The sequence below is a fragment of the Vulpes lagopus genome, chromosome 3, assembly GCF_018345385.1.
Source record: "Vulpes lagopus strain Blue_001 chromosome 3, ASM1834538v1, whole genome shotgun sequence".
NCBI classification, from domain to species: domain Eukaryota; kingdom Metazoa; phylum Chordata; class Mammalia; order Carnivora; family Canidae; genus Vulpes; species Vulpes lagopus.
The window spans coordinates 106,757,992-106,772,578 of NC_054826.1; the positions used below are offsets into that span (position 1 = coordinate 106,757,992).

Consider the following 14,587-nt stretch of genomic DNA (forward strand, 5'->3'; position numbering starts at 1 on the left):
AGCTTCAACTTCATTTGTGCTACAACCTCACACTCACACAAACTTACAGCCCCTGAGTCTACTGTCTGCCTTTCTCCAGTATGTATTTATCATGTATCTACAAAACGTCCAGTGATAATGGCCCTTTACTGGGTGCCGGGTAAACAGAGTCCCTTTCTCCTTGAGATTGGAACATCTCTCTACCTGGCTTTTACTTGTCTGCCAAGGCTCAGCTAAAGCCTCGTAACTTTGGGAAGGCTTCCATGATTTCTCCAAAGACAGAGCTGGAGCTCTCTCTGTGGTGGGTAGAAAGGTGTGCAGGGAAGGCTTCCAAGAGTAAATGACACTTGGGGCACCTGGGTGGCTCAGTCGGTTAAGTGTCTGCCTTTGGCTCAGGTCATGATCTCAGGGTCCTGGGATTGAGCCCCTAATGGGGGCTCCATACCCAGCAGGGAGCCTGCTTCTTCCTCTCCCTCTGCCTGCCACTCCTCCTGCTTGTGGTCTCTCTGTGTCAAATAGATAAATAAAATACTTTTTAAAAATTAAAAAAAAAAAAAGAGTAAATGATGCTTGTCTATTCACCCAGCATCTCCATAAGGAATGACTCCATTCTGGGCTTGATTCTAAGATTTTTTTTTTCTTTTTGATTCTAAGAAAATTGATCAGGAACCATCTAAGATGGGTTAGCTTGGATTTCCAAAAGAGGCAGCCAAGCACCTTCACTAGCAGATACTTCATATTGGAAGTGTAACTGGAGGGGATCCCTGGGTGGCTCAGCGGTTGAGCGCCTGCCTTCGGCCCAGGGTGTGATCCTGGAGTCCCGGGATCGAGTCCCGCATTGGACTCCCTTCATGAAGCCTGCTTCTCCCTCTGCCTGTGTCTCCGCCTCTCTCTCTCTCTCTCTCTCTCTCTCTCTCTCTCGGTGTCTCATGAATAAATAAATAAAATATTAAAAAAAAAAGGAAGTGTAACTGGATACCTAATTTGGGGGAAGAGAAGCCAATGTGAATCTGAGTGTGTGTGAGGATGGGTGTGCTCCCACATATGTATGCATGCGTGTGCTTGTGTGCATGTGTGCCTGGGTGTGTCAGAATCCTTGCTGATGAGCTGAGTGGAACTGCAGCCAGGAGTGGAGGGGCAGCTATGATTATGTTTTGGGGAGCCTGGCTACTTTCGGGTATGGAGGCCCTCCTAAAGGACTCCTCACTTGCCCAGGAAAAGCACAACCTGCCAACCCTAAACTGGTTGGGAACATTTTGGCTACCAGTAAAAGCACAAATGCAAACAATATTTATTTTTGAATCTACTATGTGCCAGGCATGGGGATCTAAGAGTGGACAATCAGACACGGTCCCTGAACTTGTGGAGGTTACGGGGCGGGGGGGTGGGGGTGGGTGGGAGAAAGACAGCCAAGCAGCCAAGCAATTCCAGGACCAGGGTCTTTAGCACTAGCAACCCACATGGCCCAAGTTCCTGCGGGTCTCAGCATATGTCAATTATGTGCTCCTGCTTGGGTGTGGAGCACATGGGAAAGCTCCCTGGATAAAACCACCTAATTTATTTGGGGAAGGGCGGACTGAGGAGGCAGAAGAAGCCGACTTTTCTAGCAGTGCAGCCTCTCTGATGAAACCTGCCAGCAAACGGGAGGCCACCATCTGGGGCTATGTCCTCTCTAGTCAGAAGGTCCAGAGGATGCCAGGCCCCGCGAAAATGTAAGGAAGGAAATTTGGGGGGTAGGTGAGTTACTCCTTGGCGTTCTGCTCACTTTCTGCCTAAAGGACTTGCTATCTGACTTGCCAGGTGCCTCCTTCACTTCCACTTGGATCCCACTTGTCCGATCTGGCCACCTCTATACCGTACAGTTCTTTCAGTGGCCAGCACCTGGCCCTGCACCCTGTGACACATGGCTGCACACCAGATGTTCCCAGGAGAAAGGAGGGCCCAATGTGCTACTGTATCCCTTCCCAATTCCTACACTTAATGAGCCTGCTCATATTTAGGTTCTTAGCCTGCTTCTTTTTTCTTTTTTAAAAGATTTTATTTATTTATTCATGAAAGACACACACACACAAAGAGGGAGAGACACAGGCAGAGGGAGAAGCAGGCTCCCTACAGGAAGCCCGATGTGGGACTCGATCCCCGGACCCGGGATCACACCCTGAGCTGAAGGCAGACACTCAACCACTGAGCCACCCAGGCATCTCTCTTAGCTTGATTCTGATGGAGATGGGTGGTCTCAGAGAAACATTAAGCTTTAGGTCCTCCACCACATACCTGGCAGTCAGGGCCCCATTCATCACAAAGGTTTACTACCTCCACGGGCAGTTAGCCACTGGTGATCCAACTGGAGGATCTGCTTGTATTCTGGGTGCAGAAGACTCATCCATCCAAATCCATTCCTCCTCTAACACCCCATCCCAATGCCAAAGGGGTATCAACGGGATCCTGAAGGCATCACTCCACTGCTGCACTCTCTACAGGTAACAGGACTGAGTGGCCAAACTTTATTATTATTTCTCTTGAGCTACACTTCACATGCTATGAAGCTCACTCAATAAGATGTAGTGAGTTTTACTATATTCATAAGACTGTGCAACTGTCACTACTATCTAATTTCAGAACAATCTCATCATCCCGGAAAGAAACCCTGTACTCATTAGCAGTCACTCCCTGTTCCTTCCTCCCCCAGACCCTGGCAAAAACTATCTTTGCTATGTCTATGCATTTGCCTATTCTGGACATCTCACATAAATGCAATCATATAACATGTGGCCTCTTGTATCTGGCATCATTCACTTAGCATAGTGTTTTCAAGGTTCATCCATGCTGTAGCATGAATCAGTACTTCATTCTTTTTTTATAGCTGAATATTTTAGTGTATGGATATTTTACATTGTTTTTATCCATTCATCAGTTGAGGGGCCACGTGAGTTGTTTCTACTTCTTTGTTATCACAAAGGACTATGCTATGGAATGTTCCAGCACAGGCTTTTCTGTGCACATAATGTTTTCAGTTTCTCTTTGGTCTGTACCTAGAAGTAGAACTTCTCAATCATATGGTGACTCTGTTTATCTTTTTGAGGAACTGTGGATGGTCACATTTATGACTGTTGAGTTCATCCACTTCTCCTTACTTTCTGCTCAGAACCCACCCTCCTATGGTTACGATAGCTCCACTGCCTTCCTGCACATTGCTGAGTTCCCTATGCACCTGGCTCCTGGGCAACATGTGGTGGTCACCAGTCTCTGGCAAGAACAGAATTGACAGCAGGCACCAGGGAAGATGAGCCTTCAGAAAGACTTTGTTCTCTTCCTGTTGTGCTCATGCCACTCATCCTGGCTGAAGCCTAAAGATCCCTCCGTATGCAATGATACTGTGACCAGAGTTCTGGGTTTTATGTTTCAAGGTGCCCTCATCCACCTGTGCCCAGCCACTGTCATACCACTGTTTGCTGAGCATGTGTGCTTGGATCTTGCCATGCTTACCTGACAGCAAGACGTAGGGGCCAGGAACAGTAGGGGAGGTGGTTCAACTAGGGAGGCTCATGACTTTGGGTCCAGGTCACAACATGAGCAACAGCTGAAGACTCCAAGCAGCATGTCAGTGAAAGTTGATTTGTCCTTCAGAAGTTCAGCTTCAGCAGATGAAGGAGCAGGCAGGCAAACTTGAGCTTCTTCTAACCAAATGGAATTAAACCACATTCCTTGCTTTTATGTTCTCTGAAAAGCACAACCTCAGGTGGTGAGGAGCAGAAAAGCAGATAGCAGGTAGCTGTAATGTACTTGGAAACTGAGGCTTAGAAGTGTTGAGTAGCCCATCTGGGGTGACCAACCATCCCAATTTTGTCTGGATCATCCCAGTTTTCTGTGTGTATGTATGTATGTACTTACTGTAAGCTCTATGCTTCATGTGGGCTTGAACTCACGACTCCAAAATCAGGAGTTACATGTTCTACTGATTGAGCCAACCAGGCGCCTCAGGACCAATCTGGTTTTAGCACTGGAAGTTCCACATCTCAGAAAACTCTTTAATTCTGGGCCAACTGAGAAAGTTGGGCAATGGCACCCAAAGTCACACAACTCAAGTGCTGGAGCTGAATCCGAGCCCAGATCTGACCATCTCCAACCTTCTCCTCCTGCTGAATGAATGACTTCCTCAGGAGGTCAATCATAGGAAATATAGCCAGAGCTTAAACAAAAGAGTACAGCTATTCCTGTTGCTCTTCCCTTCACCCTCATGCACTCTGCAGTGGGGCCCTATCCCACTGAGAGTCCCAACCCTCACCAGGGGCTATCTTGCTGCCAACAGGGAATAAAGACAGGGCTGAACTCAGGAAGGTTTCATCACTGCTCAGGGCCTGCCAATTGTACCTAGTGGCTGCTCAGGATCCCTAGTCAGAGATTCCAACCTTGAGAACTGTGAAAAATGATAAGAATGGGGGGGCCCAACTGGCTCAGTCAGAGTAGCATGCAACTCTTGATCTCAGGGTCATAAGTTCAAGCCCTGTGTTGGGTGTAGAGATTAGCGAAATAAATAAACTTAAAAAAAATGATAAGAATCAGGATGCCTGGAGGTGGGCGGGGGGTGGGGGTGACTGGGTGATGGGCACTGATGGGGGCACTTGATGGGATGAGCACTGGGTGTTATGCTATATGTTGGCAAATTGAACTCCAACAAAAAAGAAAAAAAAAAAAGAATCAGGATGCCTGGGTAGCTCAGTGGTTGAGCATCTGCTTTTGGTTCAGGGCATGATCCCGGAGTCCCAGGATCGAGCCCCACATTGGGCTCCCCATGAGGAGCCTGCCTCTTCCTCTGCCTGTCTCTGCCTCTCTCTGTGTCTCTCATGAATAAATAATTTTTTTAAAATGATAATGAATTAAAAGGTCCCAAGTGCCACCTCTTTGGGGATATTTGCAGCGGTGGAAAGAATCTGGGTTTTGGAACCAGTCAGTCTTGGGATTAAATCTGAGATTCCAATATTTGATTCCCATTTTTCACGAATTCCCAACTTGAAGGGCTATAAGGAGTAATAGTAGATAGTTTATATAAAGCACCTCATAAAGTAGGCATTCAAAACTTCTGTCCTCTTCTGTCTTGATATAGCATTGCTTCTCATCTCTGAAAGACCATAAAGGGGGCGCCTCGGTGGCTTAGCGTTTGAGCACCTGCCTTCAGCTCACGGTGCGATCAGGGGTCCTGGGATTGAGTCCTGCATCAGGCTCCTTGTGAGGAGCCTGCTTCTCCTTCTATGTCTCTGCCTCTCTCAGTGTGTCTCTCATGAATAAATAAATACAATCTTGAAAAAAAAAAAAGACCATAAAAGATCTCCCCTTCAATCTCATTACCACTCAAGATTGCTCTACACTGACCACCAGATTCCCCAGACTCTGAGCCTCCCCTCTCTCCCACTCCACCTCCTGGTGCATCCTATTGATATTTCTTTTCCTGGAGCCCACATCCTGGAGTCCCTCCCTGATCTTACTGCACTTCCTCTATAACCCTGACTTTATGGTGTATTGCTCCAACCAACCTCTCTCTGCCACTTGCTAGCCTTGTCCTCAGCCACACCTTCCTCATAAAGCTTCTACCTTGGACCAATACAACCTTTTGCCTATTATCCTACTACCAGGTTAGTGAGCCGGGTTGGAGAAAATCACACAAACTCACCCCATTTACGCCCCTAACTCCACCTGGTCCCTCAGTCACGCTGTCAATGTGGATCTGGGCAATGCTCTTTCTTTCCCTTCCCTACAAAGCTCTTCCAGATGTTTCACAGCTTCCCTAGCGAACTTTGCCCAATCTCAACTCTTGTCATCAGTGGACCTGCTTTCTCTCTTGTGCAGAAAGCTGATGCCTTCAGGCAGGAGCCCTAGCTCTCCTCCTTGTTCATTCTCAGCCTCTGAGAGGGTGTTGGCCCCTTTGGCTCCTTCTCCAAGGATAGATTAGCAATCATGGACACCATGCTTTCACTCTTGGGTCTGTTCATAGCTTGCCTGAGGATTCCTTTTTTTTTTTTTTTGTCTGAGGATTCTTACAGGCTTCCTATAGTTTCTGTGAGCCCTGTATGCCCAGACATTTTCTTCCCAGTGAAGGATGATGTGTCCCACTTTGTCCCCTGCACTGATTTTCCTACTTTGTTTCAAAGTCTGCACTCCTCCAATGCTACTGCTCCTGGCCCGTGCGCCTTCTATGTGTCAAGCAATTTACTAAGAACATTGATTTTCTTTTATAAAGTAATCTCTATACCCAACGGGGGACTTGAATCATGCCCGGGAGATGCTCTACTGACTGAGCCAGCCAGGTGCCCCTGACTAAGCACATTTTTATGTTTCATTTAATCCTCTAAAATAACCCTTGGGGTGGATCTTATCCTTTCTTCTCTAATGAAGAAACTGAGATTCAGAGACGTTAAGTAATTTGCCCAAGGAAGGTGGCAGAGCCAGACCTCAGCCTGCTTCTCTCTTCACTGTGCAATTCTGGCATCTGTGACCACACTTCGTGGCCACAGCCGGGACCCTGGTTCCCTCCCCTGTGTTTGACTGAATCCCTAGCCCTCTGGCTTTGCTCATTCACTACACTCTGAAGACCAGTTGATCAGGTTTGCCCCTCACCAGGGTGCGAGCCCTTCCCAGCAGGACACTTCATTCCCATTTTTCCAGCAAGCTCACTAAGTGCTTTTAATGATGTTCAGTTCAAGCTATCTTGGCCTTCGTATCACTGTTCTCTGCTTAGTTGACCCTTTTGCCCTTATTCTTTCATTAGCCAAGTGGACATGAAAAGGTGATGATGCTAGAGGAGATATATGACATCTCATAACCTTGATGTGACAGTGCCAGAGTTGGGAAGTACTAAAATCTGTGAGCCCTGCCCTCAGGCGGGTGGGATGATGGTGGTGGTGGCTCTGGGGCTTTAGTTCGTCTGCAGAGTACTGACTCCTATTGAGTCGGGGGGCGGGGGGAAGAAAGAACAAGATGAAGTGTATGTATGGAATGCTAGGAATATACAATTTAGGTTTACAACTAAAACGAGGGGTAAAAATAAATAAATAGGGGATCCCTGGGTAGCTCAGTGGTTTAGCGCCTGCCTTCGGTCCAGGGCATGATCCTGGAGTCCTGGGATTGAGTCCCACATCGGGCTCCCTGCATGGAGCCTGCTTCTCCCTCTGCCTGTGTCTCTGCGTCTCTCTCTCTGTCTGTCTCATTAATGAATAAATAAAATCTCAAAAAACAATAAATGGGGCAACCCCGGTGGCTCAGTGGTTTAGCGCTGCCTTCAGCCCGGGGTGTGATCCTGGAGACCCGGGATCGAGTCCTGCATCGGGCTCCCTGCATGGAGCCTGCTTCTTCCTCTGCCTGTGTCTCTGCCTCTCTCTGTATGTGTCTGTCATGAATAAATAAATACAATCTTAAAAAAATAAAATAAATAAAGCAAAACATGCAGGGTAATTAGGAACTTTATGATTTTCTTTTAAAGATTTATTTATTTATTTGAAAGAGAGAAAGCAAAGGGGAGCAAGAGAGAACGTGAGGAGTGGGGAGGTAGAAGGAGAGGGAGAAGCAGGCTCCCTGATGAGCCAAGAGCCCAGTGTGGGACTCCATCCATCCCAGGACCCTGGGACGTGACCTGAGCGGTAGGCAGATACGTTAACCGAGCCACCCAGATGCCCCTATGATTTTCTTACTTTCACAGGACAGAGTCACTCCTTAGACCATGAGGAACAAGAAGCACTTCCCTGGCACCTCACCTTGTACCAGGCAGTGGTCTGGAACTTTACCAACATTAACCATTTCAGGACCACAGCAACCCATGGAGGCAGGCACAATGATCACTTTTTTGTTTGTGTGTATTTTTCATATGAGAAAAGAGAAGCAGAGAGAGGTAAAATAACTCGCCCCAGGCTTCTGAGTGGTCCTGCCCGGCCGTCCATGTCCTTCACCAGCACACCACAAGGGCACACCAAGTGACCCTGTCGTAATGCATTTGTAGAACACATCGCACAGGAGCAGGTGACTGAGCCTCCTGTGATATATGAAGGACACTAAATCTGCTCATATCGTTAGATGAATTCTTCCGCACACAGTGAGGATGACTGCATCCTGGCAGAATGACCTCACCTGATTCCCACTATGATATTGTTGTACCAATATTTGATATTGTTAAATTGTTATATGTTCTGGAAGGTGATTATTCTTGGTGAGGAGAAAAACAAATACAGGAAACAAAGGAAAAAATAAATGAAACAAATGAAAACACAAAGAGTTGCAATTGATCGAACCATTCAGTAAGAGGTACTGAGGCTGAAGGCAAAAACACAGAAATTGGGGCACCTGGCTGGCTTGATTATTTTTTAAAAATATTTTATTTATTTATTCATGAGAGACACAAAGAGAGAGAGAGGCAGAGGGAGAAGCAGGCTCCAAGCCAGGAGCCTGATGTGGGACTTGATCTTGGGACTCCAGGATCACACCCTGGGCCAAAGGCAGGTGCTAAACCACTGAGCCACCCAGGCATTCCTTGACTCTTGACTTCGGGGTTGTAAGTTCGAGCCCCACATTGGGTGTAGAGATTACTTTAAAAACTTAAAAAAATACTCATTGGATTTTTAAAAAAATATTATTTTTTTCTTTTTTAAGAGAGAGCACGAGCCAGTGGGAAGGCACAAGAGGGAGACAGAAAGAATCCAAGCAGGCTCCATGCTGGGTGTGGAGCCTGACATGGGTTCAATCCCTCGACCCTAAGATCATGACCTGTGCGAAACCAGGAGTGGGATGTTCAACTGACTGAGCCACCCAGGTGCCCCTTAAAAATAAAATCTTTAAAAAAAAAAAGCACACACAGATTTTTAAAAATTACCATGTAATCATAGCTCAATAAAAGGAAATTACATTTTCTAAAAGATTTTATTTATTTGAGAGAGAGAGAGAGAACACACAGAAGGAGAGGGAGAAACAGACTCCCCGCTAAACAGGGAGCCCCAAAGCAGGGCTCGATCCCAGGACCCTGAGATCAAGACCTGACCCGAAGGCAGATGTTTAACTGACTGAGCCATCCAGGTGCCCCAATAAAAGGAAATTAGAACCAGATTTCCAAGTGACTTTTTTTTTTAAGATTTTTAAAATTTATTCATGAGAGACACAGAGACACAGCAGAGGGAGAAGCAGTCTCCCTGCAATGAGCCCAATGTGGGACTCAACCCAGATCCCAGGATCATCCCCTGAGCCAAAGGCAGATGCTCAACCGCTGAGCCACCCAGGTGTCCCTCCAAGTGACTTTAACTTAAATGTTCAAATCAACTTACAGAAAATTCTTTCTTTGAGGGGCACCTGGCTGCGTCAGTCTGAAGAGCATGTGACTCTTAATCTTGGGGTCATGAGTTCAAGCCCCATGTGGGATGCAGGGATGACTAAAAAAATAAACTTAAAAAAAATTCTTTCTTTGAGTCTTATGATGCATTTGATAAAGATCTCCAGGATCTGAGCTAAGCTAAGCCATAAATAAAGCTAACTGCAGATGAGAAAGACAAGGGCTGCCCTCATCAACTTTATCTTCAGATAAAGAGATGGAAAAAGAAAAGGCCATGTTTTGTGAGAATTAAAGAGAGAGAGAAAGAGAGAGAGAAAAAATTTACTCAGTACTTATGTGGGCCAGATCTGTGCCAGGGGCTTGACACAAATTGGTCAAACTCATCTCCTATGGCAGATAAACAAACAGAAGCTCATGGAATGAGTAAGGGCAGGAGCCCTTTAGGACCTGTCTCTTTCTAATATATTCCTGGTCTATCGCTATAGGTTTCTGACTTCAAAAAATGATTAACTCAGGGTGAGCCTGGGTGGCTCAGCAGTTGAGCACCTGCCTTCAGTCCCAGGGCGCGATCCCGGAGTCCCAGATGAAGTCCCACATTGGGCTCCCTGCATGGAGCCTGCTTCTCTCTCTATGTCTCTGCCTCTCTCTGTGTGTGTCTCTCATGAATAAATGGATAAAATCCTTAAAAAAAAAATTAACTCAGTTTGCAATATATACATGTCCAGTCTGTTATATACCTGAAATTGATCATGTTACATGTCAATTACATGTTTCCCCTCCCTCAAAAAAAAAAAAAAAGATTTCCAACATATACTTTGGGTTTCTGGAGGTGCTCTGGTTACTACCCTAGAGGTGTCCCAACCCACTTCTAAACTGGCAGTTTTGAACTGCATTGGTATACAAAGAATCTTACCCTTTGAGAGAGGGAAAGGTTTTTTTCCAAGGATTTTTTTTTTAAATACCAATTCACAATAGGAAAGAACATTTTATATTGTGAGCCAATACACAGTATAGAGTATTTAACTGAAACAATAGTTCAGGAAACAGTATTTAGACTTGTTTTTTTAAATTTATTTTATTTTATTTTTGTATTTAGACTTGTTGCATGCGATGCTCTCACTTTCTTCTCTATTCCACTTTTATTTATTTTTAAAGTTTTTTTTAAAAATATTATATGTATTCATTCATGAGAGAGAGAGGGAGAGAGGCAGAGACAGGCAGAGGGAGAGGGAGAAGCAGGCTCCATGCAGGGAGCCTGATGATGTGGGACTCGATCCGAGGACTCCAGATTCACGACCTGGGCTGAAGGCGGCGCTAAACCGTTGAGCCACCCAGGCGTCCCTCTGGTCCGTGTTTAAAATTATGTTGGTCTTAGGGTGCCCTGCTGGCTCAGTCAGAAGAGCGCACAACTCGATATCGGGGTCACGGCCTCGAGCCCCACCTTATATGTACAAATTACTAAAAAACAAACAAACAAACAAACAAACAAACAAATAAATAAATAAACTAAAAATATATAGTCTGATTTCGTGGTCCAGTAGCGAGTTAAGACCTACAGATAGAAAAACGTCATCCGGGAATCCTTGGGTGGCTCAGCGGTTTAGTGCCTGCCTTCAACCCAGGGCGTGATTCTGGAGTCCCGGGATCGAGTCCCGCGTCGGGCTTCCTGCATGGAGTCCGCTTCTCCCTCTGCCTGTGTCTCTGTCTCTCTTTGTGTCTCTCATGAATAAATAAAGTCTTAAAAGAAAAGAAAAAAAAAAACCTCATCCTTAAGGATTTTGGTTGACCTGGAGACCTTTTTTTCTTATTTTACAAATGCAGAAATCTAGGCCCTAAAATGTGACTTCTTTACATTCACTCCGCTAATGAGTGTTGGATAGAGAACCTCAGCCTGAAATCTGGTCTTTATGTCCAGTATTCTACTGAACGCAGAATTTTACCAGAAGATTCAGAAATAAGAAACAAGAAAACCCAAATAGGAGCCTACCAGAGGAGAGACACAGGCGTGAAAAGACAAAGGATGCGCATTTAGTAGAATTCTCACCGGAGCTAAGACTGTCATTTCTGGGGCACCAGAAATGCCAGGTGGGGAGCAGGAACGGAGAAGTCAGAGGTGAAGACACTGGCTTGGCTTCCAGTGGGCTCCAGGTTTAGTAGAGGAGGTTCCATGTAAACAGATAAATTACAGCACAGAGTAATCAGAGGCAAGCTGGTGATGTAGGAAGCACAGCTGGAGGCCAGAGAGAAGAAATCTGTAGTGGAGGGAGGGGCTGGGGAGAGGGCACCTGCTACAGACGCTTGGTGAGAGGTGCAGGGGCAGGTGTCAATGAATGTCTTGAGGGTAGAAGATACTAGACGAGCAGAAGGCAGCAGGAGTGGCATGGGCAAACTGCAGGCCACTGCAGGGGCTGGCATGTGGGGCACTGGGGACAGGAGGGCAGGGGGTAGAGGGACCCCGTCTGCAATTGAGTGGGGTCACTCCTCTTGCGAGACTTTAGTTTCCTCACTGGAACAGTGAAGGGTGAACAGAGAAGCAATATTCACATTTGCTTTTGTGCTAAAGCTCTTTGTTCAAATGAAGCCACCAGGGAGACCCAAGGCCTACACAAGGAGATAGAGATTTTTTTTTCTTAGCAGGAAACAGATCTGCCATTGTTTGGAAAAACATTTTGAAACATCCAGGATGGGCGGGAAGAAGTGGATCCCCGCCCCCCCCCCACTGGGATTTTGCATCAGAATTTAAACTGCTTTGTCTGGGAGAGGAAGTAGTTCTCAAGTCGGAGCAGGGGAGGAGCAGAGCCAGGGGCCTGGTGGGGGGCGGGGGTCAGAGCTCCCACTGCTTCTGCTGGGGCCCCTACCTCCGCTCTTACCACCCACTCCCACCGCGCCCCATTCTCCACTTCTATCTATCTATCTATCTATCTATCTATCTATCTATCATCTATCATCTATCTTCATCATCATCATCATCTATCTATTTTAAAAAATATTTATTTGAGGGCAGCCCGGGTGGCTCAGAGGTTGAGCACCTCCCTTCGGCCCAGGGCATGATCCTGGGGTCCCGGGATCGAGTCCCACGTGGGCTTCCTGCAGGAACCTGCTTCTCCCTCTGCCTGTGTTTCTGCTCTCTGTGTCTCTCATGAATAGATAAATAAACTCTTTTTAAAAATAAAAATAAATAAATAAATATTTATTTGAGAGAGAGAGCGCGAGGGAAAGACAGAGAGGTGAGGAGAGGGACCAGCAGACTACGCCCAGCTCAGAGCGGGAGGTGGGGCTCGAACCTCCCACCCCAGATCATGACCTGAGGGAAACCAAGACTCCCAGGCTGACCTCACCGAGTCACCCAGGCGTCCCTGCATTCTCCAGTTTTATTTTTATTTATTTTTTTAAAAAGATTATTTATTTATTTATTCATGAGAGACACACACACAGAGAGAGAGAGGCAGAGACACAGGCAAAGGGAGAAGCAGGATCCATGCAGGGAACCTGTCGTGGGACTGGATCCCAGGACTCCAGGATCACACCCTGGGCTGAAGGTGGTGCTAAACCACTGAGCCACCCGGGCTGCCCTCATTCTCCAGTTTTAAAAAGCAACACCCCCCCCACCCACCCAAAAAAAAAGCAAAACCCCTCAGGCGCCTGGGTGGTTCAGTGGTTGAGTGTCTGCCTTTGGCTCAGGGAGTGATCCTGGGGTCCTGGGATGGAGTCCCCCTCAGACTCCCACAGGGAATCTACTTCTCCCTCTGCCCACATCTCAGCCTCTCTCTCTGTGTCTCTCATGAATAGATAAATAAAAATCTTAAAAAAAGAAAAAAAAAAAAAAAGGTAAGATCCCTCAATGGCTCCCCTCACCATCAGGAGGAATCCAAACTCCTGACCAGGCCTCTCAGGCCCCGCACCATCTGCCCCCTGTCTGCTGTCCATACCTCCCTCTCCACCCTCATGACTTCCACACTTACCACCAGCCCCTGCTCCCCTGCACACACTCACTGCTTGCACACCCACTTGGGGCTTTGGCACTCAGGCCTTCACCAGGCCCAGTCTACCCCCAAACATCTGTTCTTTCCATTGCTTCAGTCAGGTCTTAGTCTTCATCAATGTTACCTGAGGAGGGAGGCCCCCCCAGGCAGCAGAACAGCCTTCCCAGCCCAGCTCCCAGCTCCCTCTGCTTTGTGTACTTCCTCAGGCCTGTCCTGTGCTAACAGTTGTTCCATTGTCTGACAGCACCCCCACCCCCCATCCCAGTCCTTGGAGCAAAAGCTCCTGGGGGGAGTATGTGACTCAACTCTTCCTTGGTGGCTGTCTCTCCAACATCTCGAACATTGCCTCCAACATACAGATGCTCCACAAAAGTGTAAGTTGCTTTGCCAGGGGGGCAGAGAAGATGGAGAGAATGTAAGCTGCCCTGCAACAGTAGAAAGCTTGGGAGGCTTTGGACTTTCACTACCTGTAGGATGGGAACAGTGACCCTATTGCCTGTAGGTTGGGGGTAGGGGTGACCCACTGCCTGTAGAAGGGGGACAGGGACAACCCCCACTGCCTGTAGGACTAAGGACGGTAGGCCCCCAGCAGACACATGGGTAAAATGTGAAAAATTCAAACAGGAGTTAATGAAGTGGAAGTAGAGGTGAGGTCTGGTGTCCCAATGCCTCCACCACTTTCCTCTTGACTCTTTCGGCACCAAATCAGAGCAAACCCTGGATGTCCCCACATGAGCTGCACAATGGCCTATGTGGTTGGGACCGACAGAGGATGAGCCCTGACCCTCTCCCACTGGAAGAAAGGCCTCTCTTGCCCTCTGGAGAGGGGCTGGAGGGCCTGCTGTGGGAACACAGGGAGCAGCCTGTAGGGATGGGAAAACTCTGGCTCTCTGCTTAGGTGGGGTCAGTGTGATGGGGGAACAGAGGAATAGCTGAGGACAAAGCACAAGCCGGGGCACGTTGACAAATCCTTGAAACAGGCAGTGGAGCATTCTTCTACCACTCAGCTGCCTCCAAGTTAATACTTTGCTAAGGGCAAAAGGCAATCTTTGCCCACCCCCCAGGATCCTGTAAGTCTACTTTAACATATAAAAATTCCTTTAGAAATTTCCTTTATCTGGGCGCCTTCGGCCCGGGGCGTGATCCTGGAGACCCGGGATCGAGTCCCACGTCGGGCTCCCTACATGGAGCCTACTTCTTCCTCTGCCTGTGTCTCTGCCTCTGTTCTCTCTGTGTCTCTCATGAATGAATAAATAAAATCTTAAAAAAAAAAATTTTCCTTTATCTCTAAACCCCCAAGATTTTTGTTAGCAATCATCCC

The 14,587-nt window shown here is 47.1% G+C and overlaps 1 protein-coding gene across 5 annotated transcripts in view; it reads right to left on the bottom strand.

Annotated features, from left to right (window-relative positions):
* The window catches only part of C3H16orf54 (chromosome 3 C16orf54 homolog), a 40,675-nt gene that overhangs the window by 10,193 nt on the left and 15,895 nt on the right, over positions 1-14,587 (bottom strand). The window contains exons 1-2 of one of the 5 annotated variants that reach the window (XM_041750199.1): positions 10,840-10,981; positions 3,466-3,699 (exon numbers count right to left, since the gene is read on the bottom strand). The exons of 1 other annotated variant lie outside the window; for it this stretch is intronic. The gene's annotated coding sequence lies outside the window, so the exon portion shown is untranslated. Of the gene's footprint in view, positions 1-3,465; positions 3,700-5,034; positions 5,238-10,839; positions 10,982-14,587 lie in introns of those variants that run through there. 3 more of the 5 variants (XM_041750200.1, XM_041750198.1, XM_041750202.1) reach the window with 3 other exon arrangements.